Here is a 23,549-nt window from a genome sequence, read left to right as displayed (position 1 = left end):
TGTCGTACAAGTAAACTGGACAGTAAATGGGAACAAAGTCCCTATGTTGTCACTGCAATCCCAAATGTTGGGACTCATACTTATGAGATCACTCGGGAGGGCAAGGGATCCCAAATTGTACACCGAAACCGGTTAAAGCTCTGCCTGACACCAGAACCCAGTGCCGAGAGTTCTGGATCTGAATTCCCTGTGTCAGAATCTGCAATACAGCCCGAGGATCCTATGCAGGCTGTCAATCATCTAAGGTATGACGCTGATCCCATGCATTGGCTTCTGACACCGTGGTTGAACTTGCTGGTGCCTGCTCCGGCCCCTGCTGTCTCTTCACCTCCAGAGGAGCCGGTTCAAGATGCCCCGGATCCAGTTCCCCCTCTCGTGGATATTGTTGTTCCAGTTGTTCCTGTTGTTCCAGTTGTTCCTGACCAAGGTCTCGCTGAGGGAGACCCTCCTGTTGCTCCTGTCTCTTCTACTTTGTTGCTAAGGGAAGAGGAGACCCCTGTGCTGAGAAGGTCTACCCGGATGACCAGGGGACGCCCGCCAGTCCGTTTAGGAGACTTTGACTATTCTGGTGGTGTCTCCTCCCAAAACGTTGCTACTGGTAATACCTTGTTGGACATTTGTGCGCAAGAATGGACTCCCCCACGTGAGCCCTTGCCTGTGCTACACCCACAGGAAACCCCTGGGTAGTTCCGTTATTATACTGTTTTATCTATTTTACTGTTCTATTATGGACTTATTCATTGTCATGGACTATCCTGGTTATAATGTTACGCTGTGCCAGGTCAGCGCCCCAGTTCCATTCACTATCCTGAGAAGAAGAGAACGACGCCCCTTGTCACTACCCTTCACCTTTATCAATTGGACCTGATCTGAATGTAAATGCAGATGAATTGCATATATGTATGCCTGCATGTGTCTTTTTCTGTTTCAGGTAGAGATTCCAGTTGGGCGAGCCCTGATGGAGTACGAGGTCGTACTCAGCTTAAAGCAGTGGGGTATGTAGTGTACGGGGACTGTAATACCCGTCACTACCAAAGGTCACTTGGTGTGCTGTCGTCCCTCCTTATTTGTGGGGAAGTTGGTATATGTCATCTTTATAAAATGTCATGTAATGTAATGCTATGTATTTCCCTGTTACTGTGAAACTTGCATGTACAGGCCTGCTAGGGGTGTCATTCCAGCTCTTAGTCGTTAGAGGGAGCTAGGGAGCCCTAGTTTATATAAGGCCCAATCAAGGAAGGGAAAGTCAGTCTAGTCTAGAGTTCAGAAGTTTCTAGAGCTGGAGGAAGTTGAGAGGGACAGAAGCAGGCCAAGGAAAGCAAGAGGTACTTAAGTCTACAGAGGAGGTACTTTAATAGAATAAAACCCAAGGATATACGCCAGAGCAGGGCATTGGACCTTGGAGAAGAATTTCTATGTTCCAGGATCAGACAGGAATAGAGTGCAAACGGCCTGTACTGCAAGTCCTGTGTTTAACACTCTGAAATAACCTTGCTGTAACTGAATTGCCTGCATCAACCGTATTGCAAAATCGACTGTATGCAAAGGAACTGCGATTCCACTATTGTCCCTATATTGATGATGACTACTAAAGTTGGAGTTCTGCTTTAACCTCACGTGTTCCTCAGTTATTCCTACTATCAGCAACGGCGTGCCACCGTTTAATTGGCACTGGCGTCACGAACATTTTCCACCATCACCTGCCCTTGCAGAGAGTCAGCGTCTCAGGTTAGTGTCTATTGCACTACATCACTCAGGAACACTTCTAAACACAACTTGAGTACGCTGCATTTCACAAATATGCACCGTGTGAATAAACAAAGCATTGTGTTTTACACCAAGACCGGTCTGTGATGCCTCTATACTGCACTCGCTACCACTGCCTACCAGAGCGGATCCCCACAATATATATATATATATATATATATATATACACTGCTCAAAAAAATAAAGGGAACACTTAAACAATACAATGTAACTCCAAGTCAATCACACTTCTGTGAAATCAAACTGTCCACTTAGGAAGCAACACTGAGTGACAATCAATTTCACATGCTGTTGTGCAAATGGGATAGACAACAGGTAGAAATTATAGGCAATTAGCAAGACGCCCCCAATAAAGGAGTGGTTCTGCAGGTGGTAACCACAGACCACTTCTCAGTTCCTATGCTTCCTGGCTGATGTTTTGGTCACTTTTGAATGCTGGCGGTGCTTTCACTCTAGTGGTAGCATGAGACGGAGTCTACAACCCACACAAGTGGCTCAGGTAGTGCAGCTTATCCAGGATGGCACATCAATGCGAGCTGTGGCAAGAAGGTTTGCTGTGTCTGTCAGCGTAGTGTCCAGAGCATGGAGGCGCTACCAGGAGACAGGCCAGTACATCAGGAGACGTGGAGGAGGCCGTAGGAGGGCAACAACCCAGCAGCAGGACCGCTACGTCCGCCTTTGTGCAAGGAGGAACAGGAGGAGCACTGCCAGAGCCCTGCAAAATGACCTCCAGCAGGCCACAAATGTGCATGTGTCTGCTCAAACGGTCAGAAACAGACTCCATGAGGGTGATATAAGGGCCTGACGTCCACAGGTGGGGGTTGTGCTTACAGCCCAACACCGTGCAGGACGTTTGGCATTTGCCAGAGAACACCAAGATTGGCAAATTCGCCACTGGCGCCCTGTGCTCTTCACAGATGAAAGCAGGTTCACACTGAGCACATGTGACAGATGTGACAGAGTCTGGAGACGCCGTGGAGAATGTTCTGCTGCCTGCAACATCCACCAGCATGACCGGTTTGGCATTGGGTCAGTAATGGTGTGGGGTGGCATTTCTTTGGAGGGCCGCACAGCCCTCCATGTGCTCGCAAGAGGTAGCCTGACTGCCATTAGGTACCGAGATGAGATCCTCAGACCCCTTGTGAGACCATATGCTGGTGCGGTTGGCCCTGGGTTCCTCCTAATGCAAGACAATGCTAGACCTCATGTGGCTGGAGTGTGTCAGCAGTTCCTGCAAGACGAAGGCATTCATGCTATGGACTGGCCCGCCCGTTCCCCAGACCTGAATCCAATTGAGCACATCTGGGACATCATGTCTTGCTCTAGCCACCAACGTCACGTTGCACCACAGACTGTCCAGGAGTTGGCAGATGCTTTAGTCCAGGTCTGGGAGGAGATCCCTCAGGAGACCGTCCGCCACCTCATCAGGAGCATGCACAGGCGTTGTAGGGAGGTCATACAGGCCCGTGGAGGCCACACACACTACTGAGCCTCATTTTGACTTGTTTTAAGGACATTACATCAAAGTTGGATCAGCCTGTAGTGTGTTTTTCCACTTTAATTTTGAGTGTGACTCCAAATCCAGACCTCCATGGGTTAAAAAATTTGATTTCCATTTTTAAATTTTTGTGTGATTTTGTTGTCAGCACATTCAACTATGTAAAGAAGAAAGTATTTCAGAAAAATATTTAATTAATTCAGCTCTAGGATGTGTTATTTTTGTGTTCCCTTTATTTTTTTGAGCAGTGTATATATATAATATGCAAAAAATGAGGATGCAGCACTCTGTCAATAGCGGGTGCAAAATCAGGCCAATGTGAATCAGCACCGGGATCCAATATAGTATACAGATGAAAAGAAGGCCGCAGCACACCAAGGTTTTCAAAAAATGTGAAGTTTATTCCTCCAGAGTCAGCAGCTGACTCTGGAGGAATAAACTTCACATTTTTTTGAAAACCTTGGTGTGCTGCTGGCCTTCTTTTCATCTGTATATATATATATATATTGTAGAAAGGCACAAGGGACCATCATAGATGGAAGATATGTGTCACCGAGGTTCCTGGCCTCGGTGAAGTAGGAGCCAGTAGTGTAAATGTCCGCAGCAGTTGCTGATGGACACTTTGATAGTTAGCATAGCTGTGAAAAGCTAATCCGGGCCGGCTCTTACTGGGAGCAGCCAAAGTGCAGGGAGGGTTGGCTGTTCCCCATGGTCCAGGCCGGGTTTTGACGGGCTTACAAAAAGTCAGCCAGCAGGGTCAGTGGTGTGATTACCTGGCTGATGGTGGAGCTCTGTGTAGCTGTGTGTTTTTGGAGCCAAGTGAAAACCAGAGGGTCTCTGCCGAGAGACAAAGGACAAAGGACAAAGCAAGGTTCCCATCCACTCCGTGGGGAGTACGGTACTGTGCCCTAAAACTTTCTATGTGATTTTTCAGATTCAAGACGGAACTGTTTTTCTTTAAGTGTCAGCTGAAGTAAGCTGATCACTACCGCCTGTTGAATTGTGGTGTGCCAACAATAAAAGACATTTATTACTTTGATTTCCACCACTAAAAGGCTACTGTGTATTTATCTGAAGGCTACCATTTGGGAAATCCCTACATTTGGTGTCGGATGCGGGCACACCCAGGATTGCTTGAAGCAGCAACAAGTTAAATGTCAGAAGCTGTTTTTTTTTCTCTGGTTGGACTCTTAAAGGGCCAGTAGCCTAAATTACTGAATGGATTTTTTTTTTGTTGAAAGGAAGTTTTTCAATTGATGTCTTGGGTTAAAGCAGCAGCGGAGCTTCAACAAGAATCAATGAAAATGGAGGATCTTATCAAGCAGATGGTGCAGAGCAATCTACAGCAGCAACAGGCATTAGAGCAACAACGGCAGGCTAATGCCCATCAGCAGGAGACGAACCGCCTACTGGCGGAGCAAATTGCAACCCTAAGAGAGAGGGTGGCCGCACAACCAGCGGGGTATGTGGCTGAACAGAATGTGGGCGGAATAAAAAACGTGCAATCTGCCTTACAAAAAATGACCGCAGAGGATGACGTAGAAGCCTTCCTCACCGTCTTTGAGCGGGTCGCTGAGCGGCAGAGACTACCAGCTGAGCAATGGGCCGAGGTGCTGGCCCCCTTCCTCTCAGGCGAACCCCAGAAGGCGTATTATGACTTATCATTGCAGGATGCACGGGAATACTCCCTACTGAAGGCAGAAATATTGGCACGTCTGGGGGTAACCATCACCGTCCGAGCTCAGAGGGTGCACCAGTGGGGGTTTCAGAGAGGCAAGCCTCCCAGGTCCCAAATGTTTGATCTACTGCACCTCGTCCAAAAATGGCTACAGCCGGATGTCTGTTCCCCAGCCAAAATGGTGGAGTGGGTCGTAATGGACCGATTCCTGCATGCTCTCTCAAAGCCGGTACAGTGCTGGGTTGCACAAGGAAATCCGCAGACTGCAGATGACTTAATAGGTTTAGTAGAGAGGTACTATGCCGTAGAGCCTACCATAGCTGCCTCAGGATCCTTGAACTCCCCCTACTGGAAGGCACGGGTTGACACTGAAGTGCAGAAAAAGGGATTAAAACCCCCCCGGGGTGGACGTTATGAGGCCAAGAGTCTATCAGAACCAACGCCACGACCGTCCTTAAGAGAGGTCATCTGCTGGAGGTGCCGTGGCCTGGGACATATGGCAGCCCAATGTCCCATCAGCCCAGAACAAATGGACTGTTCTGTGGGGAGACGAACCTCACTGTTTGCGTGTAGTGCGGTTCCTAATGTTGAGGGAGGACTCCCTTTTTGTACAATTAATGTGAATGGCAACCCCACAAAGGGACTTCTGGACTCGGGGAGCCTGGTCACGCTCCTAACAGCCAGTATTCCTCATAAGTTGGTTCCTGGGAAGACCTTGGGAGTCACCTGCATTCATGGTGATACCAAGGTCTACCCAATAGCCCAGGTGACCTTAAAAACTGAAGAGTGTACGGTATACCACCAGGTAGGGGTAGTGCAGGGGTTGATGCATGAGATGATCATTGGCCGAGACTGTCCTGTGTTCTGGGACCTGTGGGCCAAGGCAGTACCGCAGCAACACCCTGGTGCTGCAGACAGCCCCGTGCTCCGTGACCCTGAGATAGTCCCTGACTTTCCGTTCTCGGCCATGGTAGGTGAGAATGAGGAAGAGTCTGCCCTTGAGGAGACGGTCCCCGACTTAGAGGTGTCTCGGGGAAACTTTGGGACTGCTCAGTTCCGAGATGAGACTCTAAAAGGGGCCTTAAACAATGTGGGGGTAGTAAATGGGGCACCTCAAGAGCCAGGGGCAGACGAAAGGTACCCTCACTTTGCAATGAATGAAAACTTGTTGTACCGGGTGACTAAAATCCGGGAAGAATTAGTTGAACAGCTCGTGGTTCCTAAAGCATACCGATGCATGGTAATGGACCTGGCACATAACCATGTATTAGGGGGACACTTAGGGGCTGAGAAAACGCTTGAAAGGGTTTTGCAGAGGTTTTATTGGCCCGAGTGTTACAGAGAAATTAAGGATTACTGCCAATCCTGCCCTATGTGCCAAGTAACCTCTCCAGTCGCAAACTTCCGCAGCCCTCTAATACCATTACCAATTATCGAGATACCATTCGAGAGAATTGCGATGGATTTAGTCGGGCCTTTGGTAAAATCTGCAAGGGGGCACCAATATATATTAGTGGTAATGGATTATGCTACCCGATACCCGGAGGCGGTGCCCTTGAGGAAAGCTACCTCTAAAGTTATAGCCAGAGAACTGTTTCAGATTTTCTCCAGAACAGGGCTGCCCAAGGAGATCCTGACTTACCAGGGGACCCGGTTCATGTCCAGGGTCATGCAGGATCTCTGTAAAGTATTAAAAATTAACCAGTTGCGTACCTCAGTGTACCACCCGCAGACAGATGGCCTGGTGGAACGCTTCAATAAAACTTTGAAGGCCATGTTGAAAAAAGTGGTTGAGAAAGATGGCAGAGATTGGGATTACCTGTTGCCTTATCTACTGTTCTCAATCAGAGAGGTACCCCAAGTGTCAACAGGTTTCTCGCCTTTTGAGTTGTTGTATGGAAGGCATCCACGAGGCCTGTTAGATATCGCTAAGGAGACCAGGGAGAGTGAGGTCACGCCTTACAAAAGTGTCATTGAACATGTGACTACATTGCAGGAGCGAATAGCTCAAATGACACCTATTGTGAAAGAGCATATGCTCCAAGCACAGGAGGCGCAAGCGAACGTATACAACAGGACCGCCCGTTTTAGACAGTTCAGTCCTGGGGACCGTGTTTTAGTCTTAGTCCCCACAGTAGAGAGCAAGTTCCTGGCCAAGTGGCAAGGGCCCTATGAGATAACTGAGAGGGTGGGCGAAGTTAATTACCGGGTATATCAGCCAGGTAGGAGAAAGCCCTATCAAATCTACCACATCAACTTGTTAAAACCATGGAAGGATAGGGACCCTCCTGAGAGCCCATGTCTGTTGACCCAACCAGACGCCACCATCGACAATGTAAAAATTGCCGAAACCCTGTCCCCTTCCCAAAAATACCAATGCCGGCTCCTGTTACAGCAGAATAGGGACTTGTTTACAGAAACCCCTGGCTTAACCAAGGTCGTGGAACATGAAATTCTAACGGAACCTCAGGCGCGAGTAAATTTAAAACCGTACAGGATACCTGAGGCCCGAAGGGAGATAGTTTCCAAAGAGGTCCAGAGAATGTTAAAACTGGGGGTAATTGAGGAATCCAAAAGTGGGTGGTCTAGTCCCATAGTGCTAGTCCCGAAGCCCAATGGAGAATGGCGATTTTGTAATGACTACCGAAAATTAAACGAGGTGTCCAAAGTAGATGCTTATCCCATGCCCCGGGTGGATGAGCTCATTGAGAGACTAGGGCCAGCTCGATACATAACGACCCTGGATCTTACAAAGGGATACTGGCAAATTCCATTGTCGAGAGAAGCTAGGGAAAAAACAGCGTTTGCTACACCGGAAGGGTCCTTCCAGTACGTTAGGATGCCATTTGGGTTGCAAGGGGCCCCTGCCACCTTCCAGAGAGCTATGGACCAAATCTTACGCCCACATCGGGAATATACGGCCGCTTACTTGGATGATATAGTGATCTTCAGTCAAGATTGGGAGAGTCATCTCAGTAAAGTTCAGAGCATCCTAGATGCACTACGAAAGGCCGGGTTCACTATAAATCCAAGTAAGTGTGCCATTGGGTTGAAAGAGGCTCGATACTTGGGATATATCGTAGGAAGAGGTATAATAAAACCCCAAGTAACTAAAGTGGAAGCTATCCAAAAATGGCCCCGCCCACTTACCAAGAAACAGGTCAAAGCCTTTCTCGGTATTGTGGGATACTACAGGAGATTTGTTCCTAAGTTTGCAGAAATAGCAGTACCCCTGACCGACCTTACAAAAGGGGGGAAGTCTGCTGTGATCAAGTGGTCCCCGGAGGCTGAAGAGGCCTTCCAAAAACTTAAGTCCGCCCTCTGTAGACAGCCCATCTTGGTAGCCCCTGACTTCTCCCGGGACTTTATTGTTCAAACAGATGCATCAGAAGTAGGCATAGGGGCAGTAATGTCTCAAGTCATAAATGAGGAGGAACATCCCGTGTGTTACCTCAGCAGAAAACTGTCCCCGGCAGAGCGGAATTACTCTATAATTGAAAGGGAATGCTTAGCCATTAAGTGGGCCCTTGATTGTCTCCGATACTATCTCCTGGGACGGAGATTTACACTGGTCTCGGATCATGCCCCTCTGCAATGGTTAAGAGAGAAAAAGGGTAAGAATGCCCGTGTCACCCGTTGGTTTCTAGCTCTACAGGACTTTAGGTTTTCGGTAGAGCATAGGCCGGGAAGGCTACAAGGAAATGCGGATGCCCTATCCAGAGTACACTGCATGTTTGCTGGAGTTGCCCAGACCCCCGACTCTGGGCAGAGGGGGGGGATATGTAGAAAGGCACAAGGGACCATCATAGATGGAAGATATGTGTCACCGAGGTTCCTGGCCTCGGTGAAGTAGGAGCCAGTAGTGTAAATGTCCGTAGCAGTTGCTGATGGACACTTTGATAGTTAGCATAGCTGTGAAAAGCTAATCCGGGCCGGCTCTTACTGGGAGCAGCCAAAGTGCAGGGAGGGTTGGCTGTTCCCCATGGTCCAGGCCGGGTTTTGACGGGCTTACAAAAATTCAGCCAGCAGGGTCAGTGGTGTGATTACCTGGCTGATGGTGGAGCTCTGTGTAGCTGTGTGTTTTTGGAGCCAAGTGAAAACCAGAGGGTCTCTGCCGAGAGACAAAGGACAAAGCAAGGTTCCCATCCACTCCGTGGGGAGTACGGTACTGTGCCCTAAAACTTTCTATGTGATTTTTCAGATTCAAGACTGAACTGTTTTTCTTTAAGTGTCAGCTGAAGTAAGCTGATCACTACCGCCTGTTGAATTGTGGTGTGCCAACAATAAAAGACATTTATTACTTTGATTTCCACCACTAAAAGGCTACTGTGTATTTATCTGAAGGCTACCATTTGGGAAATCCCTACAATATATATATTTTCCTATTAATACACCCCCCAAAAAAAGTTAAACAATGTCAAATCAAAGCAGAACAGCTAATGGGACATAAGTATCTTTCCTATTAATACACCCCGTAAATGGCTGTAGTACAATGTAACTTCACTGCTGAACGGCACTTATGACATATATTTTTTTCTTTTTTTTTCTATTAATACACCCCCCCAAAAAAAAAAATTGCAATGTCAAATCAAAGCAGAACAGCTAATGGGATATACGTATCTTTCCTATTAATACACCCCGTAAATGGCTGTAGTACAATGACATATTTTTCCAATTTTTTTTCCTAATAATAACCCCCCCCCAAAAAAAAAGTAAAACCAATGCAGAAAGGATAATAGGACGTACATATCTTTCCTATTAATACACCCCGTTATTGGCTGTATCACAGAACTTGCACCCCAATCACAAGCAAGGTTTGCTGGAATTATTGATGTATCATATAGTGCAAACAACCTAAAAGCCATTTGGATCCCCAATAAGTGCAGCAAGGTGTAATGCTCCTATTGCACCCTGTTCTCCTTTTATAGTGTAGATGATGCCTCCCTATCCTTTCCCTACACCTTAACTAATCTTTCCCTGAACTTGTAAATTGTTTTTTCAGCACAATAAAGTCTTTCCTAGCACTGTCTCTAACGCCTGCTGACATCTCTCCCTGCACTAAGCACACTGGAAAATGGCAGAATCCAAAATGGCCGAGGCTATTTATAGGGCTGTGACATCACAGGCTGTGACATCACAGGGGCTGGCTAGCTGCTGATTGGCTGCATGCATGGCATTGTGGGAGATCCCTCGTTCCCAGAGTTCTTTGCTCCATGTCCTAACATGTGCAGCAGCCATTTTATGAAAAAATGCGATTCGTTACCACAAAGCGTGAGGAAATTCGGATTCGGTGCAAATTGAATTTTTCCTGAAATTCGGATCGAATTCCACTTCGTCAACTTTGATTCGCTCATCTTTTAGAAGTTCGGGTTCGCCGGGTTCGGCCGAACTTCAGGTCAGAGTTTGGGTTCGGGACCCGAACTTGACCCGAACTCAAACCCGAACACCATTTAAGTCAATGGGGACCCGAACTTAACTTTATTATTTTCCATTATAAAATGGTTATATCGGAAAATAACATACCGTATTTTTCGCCACATAAGACGCACTATTTCAGCCCCAAAAGTGGGGGGGAAATGGCAGTGCGTCTTATGGGGCAAATGCTACCATTTTTACTCTGCTAACACTGATACATCGCGGGCCGCGATGCTGCACAGCGCAGCCTGCGATGTATCAGCGGGGAGGGAGGAGAGGCAGGAGGCCGGAGGCCGGCAACTGCTGTTGGAATCGCAGCAGGGTCCGATGCAGTCACTGTACTCTATTACACCGGGCCCTGCACACAGCAGTATTCATATGTAAAGGGTAGGCAATCCATATGTGAAGTATAGCAATCATCTGTGGTAGCACAATCCACAAAGTACTCACTATGAAACTCCCGTACTAGCAGGCAGGCTGGCTGGTCACTCACTTCATCACACGCATGCTCTACCTGTTTCATTAATAAAATGGGAGGAGCATGTGCGTGACGAAGTGAGTGACCAGCCAGCCTGCCTGTATTGGGGGTCACTATTTACACAGAGACACTGTTATGGGGAGGGGGGGGATCTGTGGATGACACATATATAGCATAAGATGCTATATATGTGTCATCCACAGATCCACCATAGCAGTGTCATCCACAGATCCCCCCCATAGCAGTGTCATCCACAGATCCCCCCATAGCAGTGTCATCCACAGATCCCCCCATAACAGTGCCATCCACAGATCCCCCCATAACAGTGTCATCCACAAATGCCTCATAACAGTGCCATCCACAGATCCCCCATAACAGTGCCATCCACAGATCCCCCATAACAGTTTGTCATCCACAGATCCCCCATAATAATGTCATCCACAGACCACCATTAGTTTAAAACCCACCAAAAGCACACCTTTTCTTATTTTCCTCCTCAAAAACCTAGGTGCGTTTTATGGGCAGGTGCGTCTTATAGGGCAAAAATACGGTAATACTTAAGACGGAATGCAAAAGGGACACCTTTAGAGACATTCCATTTTGCATTCCGTCATAATAGAAGTCTATGGGAGCATAACGGATTTGTTATACTGCCCATAGACTTCTATTATGATGAAATGCAAAATGGAATGCCTCTCAAGGTGTCCCTTTTGCATTCCGTCTTAAGTATTATGTTATTTTCTGATACAACCATGTTATAACGGAAAATAATAAAGTAATTCATAAATTGCCCGAACCCCAAACCTGAAACCGGGTTCGCTCATCCCTAATTATGACATTACTCAGATCAGAATTTTGACTCTATTTAGATTTTAAAAAACGTGGTTAAAAAATGGTGTGCAAGAGTTAGCATCCACTTTAAAATGTTACTGAAGGGGAATGGCAAATCAAAAGTTGATAAACCAAGCGATATTCACAAGTAACTAGAGCTCTTCACGGAATTTATGCACAGCAGAGACGGTGGAAGATAGAAAATGATAAAATAGATACAAAATGCATATATAAAAAGTTGACATTTCAAAAAGAAAAATCATAAATGCTATATGTATTCCAGCGCATTTCACATTTTCTAGGTAAGAACTGAAAGACCTGGGAATGCTAGGGAGAAAAGTCTTCTCCTACAAATAGTGAGAGCTTGATGTTCTTTAGACACCTCTGAAAAATATATGAACCGCATAACGAATCATCTTATAGGAGAAGCTCACCTCTCCATATTTATTTTTAAATGCTGTTCTCTCCCTGTTCCCATGCCCACAGCTAATGGCTCACTCTTCAAAGATGCTATAAAGATAAAATAGTTATTTGCAGGAAATGTATATCACTTCAAATGGAAAAGCAAACCATATATTGCAGAGATAAGTTTGTCAATGTTCTTGAGTCAAGTATGGAGGGGCATACCCAGATGTCATAGAGCTCTATAGCAAAACATTTAATGAGCCTCCTGCCCTAATCAGTTTCCCAGTACACGAGTCAATCACTCCTCGGTAATACAAAATGCAAAGTGCAACACCCTGGATTTCTGATGAATTTACATTCTATTTTTTTATTTTTATTAAGAGGATGAAGTAAAGCAGAACAGGTGCTTGATAAATATTTTTTATATTATTCATTCTGACAACTATGTTTCTCGATACGTTCAATCCAGACATACCGTATTTTTCACTCTATAAGACACACCTAGGTTTAAGAGAAGGACAATAAGAAAAAAATATTTTTCATTAGACCTCAGATCAGACCATCAATCAGACCCTAAATGTTAATCAGACCTCAGCTCACAGAACCAATCAGACCCCCAATGTTAATAAGACTCTCAATCAGACCTCAGATCAGACCCCCAATGTTAATAAGACATCAACAAGACCTCAGATCAGACCCACAAACAGACCTCAGCTCAGACACCAATGTGAATGACCCCCAATCAGACCTCAGATTAGAGCCCCAATATAAATAAGATCCCCCCATTCAGACCTCAGATGAGACCCCCATGCCTCAGATGAGACCCCCATGCCTCAGATAAGCCCCCAGCCTCAGATCAGCCCCCATGCCTCAGATCAGCCCCTCATGCCCCCTCCTGCTCTGGACCCTGGGGACTTCCAAGATCAAGCTCTCTTCTTCTTCCTGCCATCGGCTGTGCTGTGACCTGACGCGCACAGGGTGAGGTCACACAATGTCCTCACACTGTGCGCAGTCACATCACAGCCGACAGCAGAGAACCAGGAAGCGGTGAGTACAGAGCCTGAGGAGCGCTGCATTTACCTCTTCATGGTCCTCTGGTACTAATGAGCGCTTCCATAATGGAAGCGCTCATTAGTATTTTTCAGATAAGATGCAATTACATTTTTCCCCCACTGAATACGGTAAGTACGGTGATACATTTCCTGCTTCCCTGCTACCTGCAGCCACCACTAGGGGGAGCTTCAATGCATAAGAATTTATGAAGTTATAATTGACTGAAATGGAAAACATATCTCTTTCTTTGTCCTGAGCTCCCCCTGAAAATTCTGTGTTTTCATATCAGAAAGAGGAGTTCAGCACCAGGCCCACCTCCCAGGCCCCATAGCAGTCACGTGACCTGCCTCTATTAAAGGTATTCCACTGCAAGTATGAGATAAGGCACAATCCATTGTAATAGCAAAATGTATAACCTTCGGTTTTCCATAGGTTTGTAACCTTACTGTGTTAAAATACAGCAAACCTATAGGAAAATCACTCAAGTATAGAAGTCCTTAAAGGGGTTGTCCAGGACATAAAACATTATTTGATTGCCTTGCAAATATAATTTAATATGCAGTAGTTTATTTATGAAAGATCACATTTTCACATAGCGACTGCTATGGGGCCATGGGCAAGAGGGGGCCCAGTTGGGATTATCACCTCTTCTACTGCGGGTGAAAACTTGGTCAGGACTCTACCCACTAAAGGAACAACTTTTTGCAAATGAAGCAGTTGAAAAATTTACCCATGGGTCATTTAAAGGGGGTTTATGCAGAAGCTTTTCTGTCCTGTGTGCGGGGCCTGGTTTCATCCTTGCTATGGGGCCCTTACTTCTCTATGTATGCCACTGGATGTAGGTGCTGGCTTTTGGTTCAGGTTATTGGCTAAGTAAGCCCCTTCTTTATCATGACTAATACACAAACAGTGAAGAGGTTGGCTTAGCAGATGATCTGAGACAAACAGCTAGCCCCCTTTCAGGTCACCGATACTCAGGTAGAAGGAGGAAGCATGCAGCCTGAGACTGGATAAATGAGGAAGAACTTCCTGGATCCTGGGATCAGCATTAAAAACATGACAGTGAGCAGCATTCATAATTACACTATGTTGATAATTATTCTTAAATTTTTTATGTCCCTCTTTATAATCATATAAAAATACTAGCGTATAAGACACCATGGCTAGAGGATCGGAATCCAACCGTAACAAAAAAAAAGACATCAATATACAAAAAGGGGGTCTCTACCAACCAATAAAAATGACATAATAATTTAAAGAAACATAGAATAATGTAAATCGTTTTAAATGTATAGTATAGCCAGATTACGGATGGGCGAATCGATTTATAGGACAGGTAGAGGCATATGCACAGTCACTGCTCTGGTAGGCAAGAGATTGATAGGGCTGGTTAAAATTTCAATCCTGTTAACCCAGCAGGAAGGGTGAGCCTCTTCAACAGCGGAAATAACCCCTCACTGCAGCAATTATAGCTTGCTGCAGTTTCAAAGTGCTGCTTTTATAAGTGCATTGGAAATATTCAGAAGATACTCAGGAAATAATCTGGAGGTGGATACAATCTAAAAAAGTAAGATTTTTTTTTTAAAAATCTTTCCCCTCTTTAAAATGGCAGACCTGGTTCTGTGTTGAAATTGTTGTGCTTTTATTTCAGGTTCCAATCTTCGGAGGTTTGGATACTGTCTGATCTGTAGACAGCTCTCCATAATGCAGCAGGAAATTGATTTTTTGAAATCTGAGATTTGTAAATTAACTGTTAAATAGGGATGAGCGAACCCGAACTGTATAGTTCGGGTTCGTACCGAATTTTGGGGTGTCCGTGACAAGGACCCGAACCCGAACATTTTCGTAAAAGTCTGTGTTCGGGTTCGGTGTTCGGCGCTTTCTTGGCGCTTTTTGAAAGGCTGCAAAGCAGCCAATCAACAAGCGTCATACTACTTGCCCCAAGAGGCCATCACAGCCTTGCCTACTATTGGCATGGCTGTGATTGACCAGTGCAGCATGTGACCCAGCCTCTATATAAGCTTGGGTCACGTTGCGCTGCACGTCACTCTGCTGATTGAAGCATAGGGAGAGGTTGCAGCTGCGACGTTAGGGCGAGATTAGGCAGTGATTAACTCCTCCAAAAGACTTCATTCTGTGATCGATCTGCAGCTGTGGATCATTGAAGTGCTAATATTGACTTGCTCACTTTTTTGAGGCTGCCCAGAGCGTTTTTAGATCACTTTTTTTCTGGGGTGATCGGCGGCCATTTTGTGACTTGTGGTGCGCCAGTACAAGCTATCACCAAGTGTATTTAACCATCAATAGTGTGGTTATTTTGTGCTATATACTACATCAGCTGCAGGCTGAGCCTGAGTCACCGAAGTGCATTTAACCATCAACAGTCTGGTTATTTTTTGGCCATATACTACATCAGCTGCAGGCTGAGCCTGTGTCACCCAAGTGCATTTAACCATCAACAGTGTGGTTATTTTTTGGCCATATACTACATCAGGGGCAAGTTGAGCCTGTCACCCAGCGCCTAAAAAATAGACCTGACATTTCTATTCAACCAAATCTGTAATGTTTTAGCTGGTCAAGTTATTTGTAGTGACCGTAACAGCACACTTTTTTTTCTGGGTTGAAAAACTATTCCCAAATTTGCCATTTTCAAAATAACTAGTTTCTGGTATTTGAGGCCTACTTGAAATCTATCCCAAAAAGCATATCTTACATTGAAGGTGCTGATAGTGTCATTCAGAAAAACCTAAGACACACGCTACCGTGCAGATAGAAGTCTGATTCTGTGAATAAACCTATACCTTTCACACAGTGCAAAAAAAAACAGGTCTCACATTTCTATTCAAGCAAATCTGTACTGTTTTAGTTGGTCAAGTTATTTGTAGTGACCGTAAAAGCACATTTTTTTTTCTGGGTTGAAAAACTATTCCCAAATTTGCCATTCTCAAAATAACTAGTTTCTGGTATTTGAGGCCTACTTGAAATCTATCCCAAAAAGGATATCTTACATTGAAGGTACTGATAGTGTCATTCAGAAAAACCTAAGACACACGCTACCGTGCAGATAGAAGTCTGATTCTGTGATCAAACCTTAACCTGTCACACAGTGCAAAAAAAAAAACAGGTCTCACATTTCTATTCAAGCAAATCTGTACTGTTTTAGCTGGTCAAGTTATTTGTAGTGACCGTAAAAGCACATTTTTTTTTCTGGGTTGAAAAACTATTCCCAAATTTGCCATTCTCAAAATTGTGGTGAACGGGAACAATGAGAAAAACATCTAATAAGGGACGCGGACGTGGACATAGTCGTGGTGGTGTTAGTGGACCCTCTGGTGCTGGGAGAAGACGTGGCCGTTCTGCCACAGCCACACGTCCTAGTGTACCAACTACCTCAGGTCCCAGTAGCCGCCAGAATTTACAGGGATATTTGGTGGGGCCCAATGCCGTTCTAAGGATGGTAAGGCCTGAGCAGGTACAGGCATTAGTCAATTGGGTGGCCGACAGTGCATCCAGCACGTTCACATTATCTCCCACCCAGTCATCTGCAGAAAGCGCACAGATGGAGCATGAAAACCAAGCCCATCAGTCTGTCACATCACCCCCATGCATATCAGGGAAACTGTCTGAGCCTCAAGTTATGCAGAAGTCTCTTATGCTGTTTGAAGACTCTGCTGCCAGGGTTTCCCAAGGGCATCCACCTAGCTCTTCACCAGGGGTGGAAGAGATAGAATGCACTAACGCACAACCACTTATGTTTCCTGATGATGAGGACATGGGAATACCACCTCAGCACGTCTCTGATGATGACGAAACACAGGTGCCAACTGCTGCGTCTTTCTGCAGTGTGCAGACTGAACAGGAGGTCAGGGATCAAGACTGGGTGGAAGACGATGCAGGGGACGATGAGGTCCTAGACCCCACATGGAATGAAGGTCGTGCCACTGACTTTGACAGTTCTGAGGAAGAGGCAGTGGTGAGACCGAGCCAACAGCGTAGCAAAAGAGGGAGCAGTGGGCACAATCAGAACACCCGCCGCCAAGAGACTCCGCCTGCTACTGACCGCCGCCATCTGGGACCGAGCACCCCAAAGGCAGCTTCAAGGAGTTCCCTGGCATGGCACTTCTTCAAACAATGTGCTGACGACAAGACCCGAGTGGTTTGCACGCTGTGCCATCAGAGCCTGAAGCGAGGCATTAACGTTCTGAACCTTAGCACAACCTGCATGACCAGGCACCTGCATGCAAAGCATGAACTGCAGTGGAGTAAAAACCTTAAAAACAAGGAAGTCACTCAGGCTCCCCCTGCTACCTCTTCTGCTGCTGCCGCCTCGGCCTCTTCTGCTGCTGCCGCCGCCTCGGCCTCTTCCTCTGCCTCTGGAGGAACGTTGGCACCTGCCGCCCAGCAAACATGGGATGTACCACCAACACCACCACCTGCGTCACCAAGCATCTCAACCATGTCACACGGCAGCGTTCAGCTCTCCATCTCACAAACATTTGAGAGAAAGCGTAAATTCCCACCTAGCCACCCTCGATCCCTGGCCCTGAATGCCAGCATTTCTAAACTACTGGCCTATGAAATGCTGTCATTTAGGCTGGTGGACTCACACAGCTTCAAACAGCTCATGTCACTTGCTGTCCCACAGTATGTTGTTCCCAGCCGCCACTACTTCTCCAAGAGAGCCGTGCCTTCCCTGCACAAACAAGTGTCCGATAAAATCAAGTGTGCACTGCGCAACGCCATCTGTGGCAAGGTCCACCTAACCACAGATACGTGGACCAGTAAGCACGGCCAGGGACGCTATATCTCCCTAACTGCACACTGGGTAAATGTAGTGGCGGTTGGGCCCCAGGCGGAGAGCTGTTTGGCGCACGTCCTTCCGCCGCCAAGGATCGCAGGGCAACATTCTTTGCCTCCTGTCTCCTCCTCCTCCTACTCAGCTTCCTCCTCCTCTTCCACCTGCTCATCCAGTCAGCCACACACCTTCACCACCAACTTCAGCACAGCCCGGGGTAAACGTCAGCAGGCCATTCTGAAACTCATATGTTTGGGGGACAGGCCCCACACCGCACAGGAGTTGTGGCGGGGTATAGAACAACAGACCGACGAGTGGTTGCTGCCGGTGAGCCTCAAGCCCGGCCTGGTGGTGTGCGATAATGGGCGAAATCTCGTTGCAGCTCTGGGACTAGCTGGTTTGACGCACATCCCTTGCCTGGCGCATGTGCTGAATTTGGTGGTGCAGAAGTTCATTCGCAACTACCCCAACATGTCAGAGCTGCTGCATAAAGTGCGGGCCGTCTGTTCGCGCTTCCGGCGTTCACACCCTGCCGCTGCTCGCCTGTCTGCGCCACAGCGTAACTTCGGCCTTCCCGCTCACCCACTCATATGCGACGTACCCACCAGGTGGAACTCCACCTTGCATATGCTGGACAGACTGTGCGAGCAGCAGCAGGCCATAGTGGAGTTTCAGCTGCAGCACGCACGGGTCAGTCGCACTGTGGATCAGACACACTTCACCACCAATGACTGGGCCTCCATGCGAGACCTGTGTGCCCTGTTGCGTTGTTTCGAGTACTCCACCAACATGGCCAGTGGCGATGACGCCGTTATCAGCGTTACAATACCACTTCTATGTCTCCTTGAGAAAACACTTAGGGCGATGATGGAAGAGGAGGTGGCCCAGGAGGAAGAGGAGGAAGAGGGGTCATTTTTAGCACTTTCAGGCCAGTCTCTTCGAAGTGACTCAGAGGGAGGATTTTTGCAACACCAGAGGCCAGGTACAAATGTGGCCAGACAGGGCCCACTACTGGAGGACGAGGAGGACGAGGATGAGGAGGAGGTGGAGGAGGATGAGGATGAAACATGTTCACAGCGGGGTGGCACCCAAAGCAGCTCGGGCCCATCACTGGTGCGTGGCTGGGGGGAAACACAGGACGATGACGATACGCCTCCCACAGAGGACAGCTTGTCCTTAACTCTGGGCAGCCTGGAACACATGAGCGACTACATGCTGCAGTGCCTGCGCAACGACAGCAGAGTTGCCCACATTTTAATGTGTGCGGACTACTGGGTTGCCACCCTGCTGGATCCCCGGTACAAAGACAATGTGCCCACCTTACTTCCTACACTGGAGCGTGATAGGAAGATGCGCGAGTACAAGCGCACGTTGGTAGACGCGCTACTGTGAGCATTCCCAAATGTCACAGGGGAACCAGTGGAAGCCCAAGGCGAAGGCAGAGGAGGAGCAAGAGGTCGCCAACGCAGCTGTGTCACGCCCAGCTCCTCTGAGGGCAGGGTTAGCATGGCAGAGATGTGGAAAAGTTTTGTCACCACGCCACAGCTAACTGCACCTCCACCTGATACGGAACGTGTTAGCAGGAGGCAACATTTCACTAACATGGTGGAACAGTACCTGTGCACACCCCTCCACGTACTGACTGATGGTTCGGCCCCATTCAACTTCTGGGTCTCCAAATTGTCCACGTGGCCAGAGCTAGCCTTTTATGCCTTGGAGGTGCTGGCCTGCCCGGCGGCCAGCGTTTTGTCTGAACGTGTATTTAGCACGGCAGGGGGCGTCATTACAGACAAACGCAGCCGCCTGTCTACAGCCAATGTGGACAAGCTGATGTTCATAAAAATGAACCAGGCATGGATCCCACAGGACCTGTCCATCCCTTGTGCAGATTAGATATTAACTACCTCCCCATAACAATATATTATTCTACTCCAGGGCACTTCCTCATTCAATACTATTTTTAATTTCATTTTACCATTATATTGTGGGGCAACCCAAAGTTGAATGAACCTCTCCTCTGTCTGGGTGCCGGGGCCTAAATGTGTGACAGTGGCCTGTTCCAGTGGTGGGTGACGTGAAGCCTGATTCTCTGCTATGACATGAAGACTTATTCTGTGCTGACATGAAGCCAGATTCTCTGTTACGCGACCTCTCTCCTCTGCCTGGGTGCCTGGGCCTAAATATGTGACAGTGGCCTGTTCCAGTGGTGGGTGACGTGAAGCCTGATTCTCTGCTATGACATGAAGACAGATTCTGCGCTGACATAAGGCCAGATTCTCTGTTACGGGACCGCTCTCCTCTGTCTGGGTGCCGGGGCCTAAATGTGTGACAGTGGCCTGTTCCAGTGGTGGGTGACGTGAAGCCTGATTCTCTATGACATGAAGACAGATTCTGTGCTGACATAAGGCCAGATTCTCTGTTACGCGACCTCTCTCCTCTGCCTGGGTGCCTGGGCCTAAATGTGTGACAGTGGCCTGTTCCAGTTGTGGGTGACGTGAAGCCTGATTCTCTGCTATGACATAAAGACAGATTCTGCGCTGACATAAGGCCAGATTCTCTGTTACGGGACCGCTCTCCTCTGTCTGGGTGCCGGGGCCTAAATGTGTGACAGTGGCCTGTTCCAGTGGTGGGTGACGTGAAGCCTGATTCTCTGCTATGACATGAAGACAGATTCTGCGCTGACATAAGGCCAGATTCTCTGTTACGGGACCGCTCTCCTCTGTCTGGGTGCCGGGGCCTAAATGTGTGACAGTGGCTTGTTCCTGTGGTGGGTGACGTGAAGCCTGATTCTCTGCTATGACATGAAGACAGATTCTGTGCTGACATAAGGCCAGATTCTCTGTTACGGGACCGCTCTCCTCTGTCTGGGTGCCTGGGCCTAAATGTGTGACAGTGGCCTGTTCCAGTGGTGGGTGACGTGAAGCCTGATTCTCTGCTATGACATGAAGACAGATTCTGCGCTGACATAAGGCCAGATTCTCTGTTATGGGACCGCTCTCCTCTGTCTGGGTGACCGTGCCTAAATGTGTGACAGTGGCCTGTTCCAGTGGTGGGTGACGTGAAGCCTGATTCTCTGCTATGACATGAAGACAGATTCTGTGCTGACATAAGGCCAGATTCTCTGTTACGCGACCTCTCTCCTCTGCCTGGGTGCCTGGGCCTAAATGTGTGACAGTGGCCTGTTCCAGTGGTGGGTGACGGGAAGCCTGATTCTCTGCTATGACATGAAGACAGATTCTGCACTGACATAAGGCCAGATTCTCTGTTACGGGACCGCTCTCCTCTGTCTGGGTGCGGGGCCTAAATGTGTGACAGTGGCCTGTTCCAGTGGTGGGTGACGTGAAGCCTGATTCTCTGCTATAACATGAAGACAGATTCTGTGCTGACATAAGGCCAGATTCTCTGTTACGGGACCGCTCTCCTCTGTCTGGGTGCCTGGGCCTAAATGTGTGACAGTGGCCTGTTCCAGTGGTGGGTGACGTGAAGCCTGATTCTCTGCTATGACATGAAGAGACTGATTCTGTGCTGACATGAAGCCAGATTCTTTGCTATGGCATGAAGAGACTGATTCTCTGCTGACGTGAAGCCAGATTCTCTGCTATGGGACCTCTGTCCAATTGATATTGGTTAATTTTTATTTTTTTAATTTTTATTTTAATTCATTTCCCTATCCACATTTGTTTGCAGGGGATTTACCTACATGTTGCTGCCTTTTGCAGCCCTCTAGCTCTTTCCTGGGCTGTTTTACAGCCTTTTTATTGCCCAAAAGTTCGGGTCCCCATTGACTTCAATGGGGTTCGGGTTCGGGACGAAGTTCGGTTCGGGTTCGGATCCCGAACCCGAACATTTCCGGGAAGTTCGGCTGAACTTCTCGAACCCGAACATCCAGGTGTTCGCTCAACTCTACTGTTAAACAAACTCAGGCTGGGAACGTTGCAATGCCACTACCACAGAGGCCCCCTAGAAATGGAAGATGGGTTCCTGCAGGTTCTGGTAGACTAAGAGTTGTGGATAGAAGACAAGTCCCACAGTCTGTGGCTCTCCATAATTCATTTGCAGCACTTTCAGAGTGCAAGAGCAACATGGAGGATGGCTCAGGCACAGTGGGTGAGGAACAATCATCTCCTATGCCTAAAGTATGCAAGACTGCAGCCAAAGACAAAAAGGAGAAGGTGAGGACTGATAGTAAGCAGCTGTTGGTGGGCGATTCTATCATAAGAGGTGTGAAGTTTGAGGAAAGTGGCTTTGTGAGATGTCTCCCTGGTGCTACCGCTAGCAGGGATAGTGTCATGCCCTGCTCAGGTTATGTGCTGAGGTCTGCCAGATTAGCAGCACATGTCTAGCCTTTTGTTGTTTTTTTTAGTCAAGCTAGATCCGCCTCCCTTCAGGTGCACTGGGTGGGGTCGTTGGTTTCAGTTTAAATCACACCCACTTCCAGTGTTCCCTGCGGGTTATAGCTTCTGTCTCGCTCTGTGTATGCAAGGAAGGAAGGATTGGCTGTTCCTGCTCAGAAAGATAAGTTGGTTTTTTGTTCTCTTGTGGTTTGCTGTCTAGGCTGTTAGAGAGAAGCCTGCCCCTCCAGGTTCTGAGGGAGCAGGCTGCCTCTATTCCCCTTTCACCATCTTAGGGTTTTTAGGGTATTTTCAGCCCAGGCACGAGGACACATTATTTCCACCTTAAGGGTCTGAACGTGGGCATAGCAGAATAGGGAGAGCTGGTAGGGATTTGCCAGGAGGTGACCTTGATCCCCAGCTTCTCGCCTAGAAACATGTTTGTTCATCTTTCTGTGTATCTTATACCCTGTCCGCCGTGACAGATAGACGACGTATCCTTAATATTGTTAGGCAAGCAAAGCAGGAAAGGGAGGTGGATGTTATTCTCCATCTTGGGACAAATGATCTGGCTTGCAATGAGATTTTTAAAGGTGAAGGAAGCTTTTCACACACTTGGAAATGATATACGGGAGGTTGCATCAACTGTTTCATTCTCTACAGTTTTGCCTGTGCATAACCTTCAGCATGACAGGAAGATGTGCATTAAGGAATTCAATGTATGGCTTGGTGAATTGTGTCTGAACCAAGGGTTTGGCTTTGTGTCTCATGTTAGCTCTTGTTGAAATGGAAAAGAACTGTACAAAAAAGATGGTTTACATCTTTCTCTCAAGGGAACGAATGTCCTCAGTGAACAGTTCAAAAGTATTTGATAAGGAGCATTTAAACTAGGAAAGGGGGGGAAAAGGGTGATAATCCAGTAGTCCCACTGCCCCCCGGAACAATGCCAGAAAATGCCAGTAGCACAGGGGTTAAGAAATGACAAGCTCAGAGTCTTGTCTACAAATGCTCGCAGTTTAGGGAATAAGATCAATGAACTTGAGTCTATAATGGCATCTAAGAATATAGATTTAGTAACTGTTACTGAGACATAGTTCAATGGGAGTAATGACTGGGATATAACAATACCAGGGTTCTCTCTATATAGGAAAGACAGAGAAGGCAAGAAAGGGGTAGGGGTGGCCCTGTATGTCAAAGATAGCCTAAAATCTAATTTAATACAAGTTACCGAGACCAATTTAGAATCAGTTTGGGTTACCTTGCAGCTTGATAATCATAAGGTAACTCGTGTAGGTGTT

This window comes from Bufo bufo, chromosome 4 (assembly GCF_905171765.1).
Source record: "Bufo bufo chromosome 4, aBufBuf1.1, whole genome shotgun sequence".
NCBI lineage: Eukaryota > Metazoa > Chordata > Amphibia > Anura > Bufonidae > Bufo > Bufo bufo.
The sequence above is the reverse complement of the archived record's forward strand: the minus strand, read 5'-3'. Positions refer to the sequence as shown.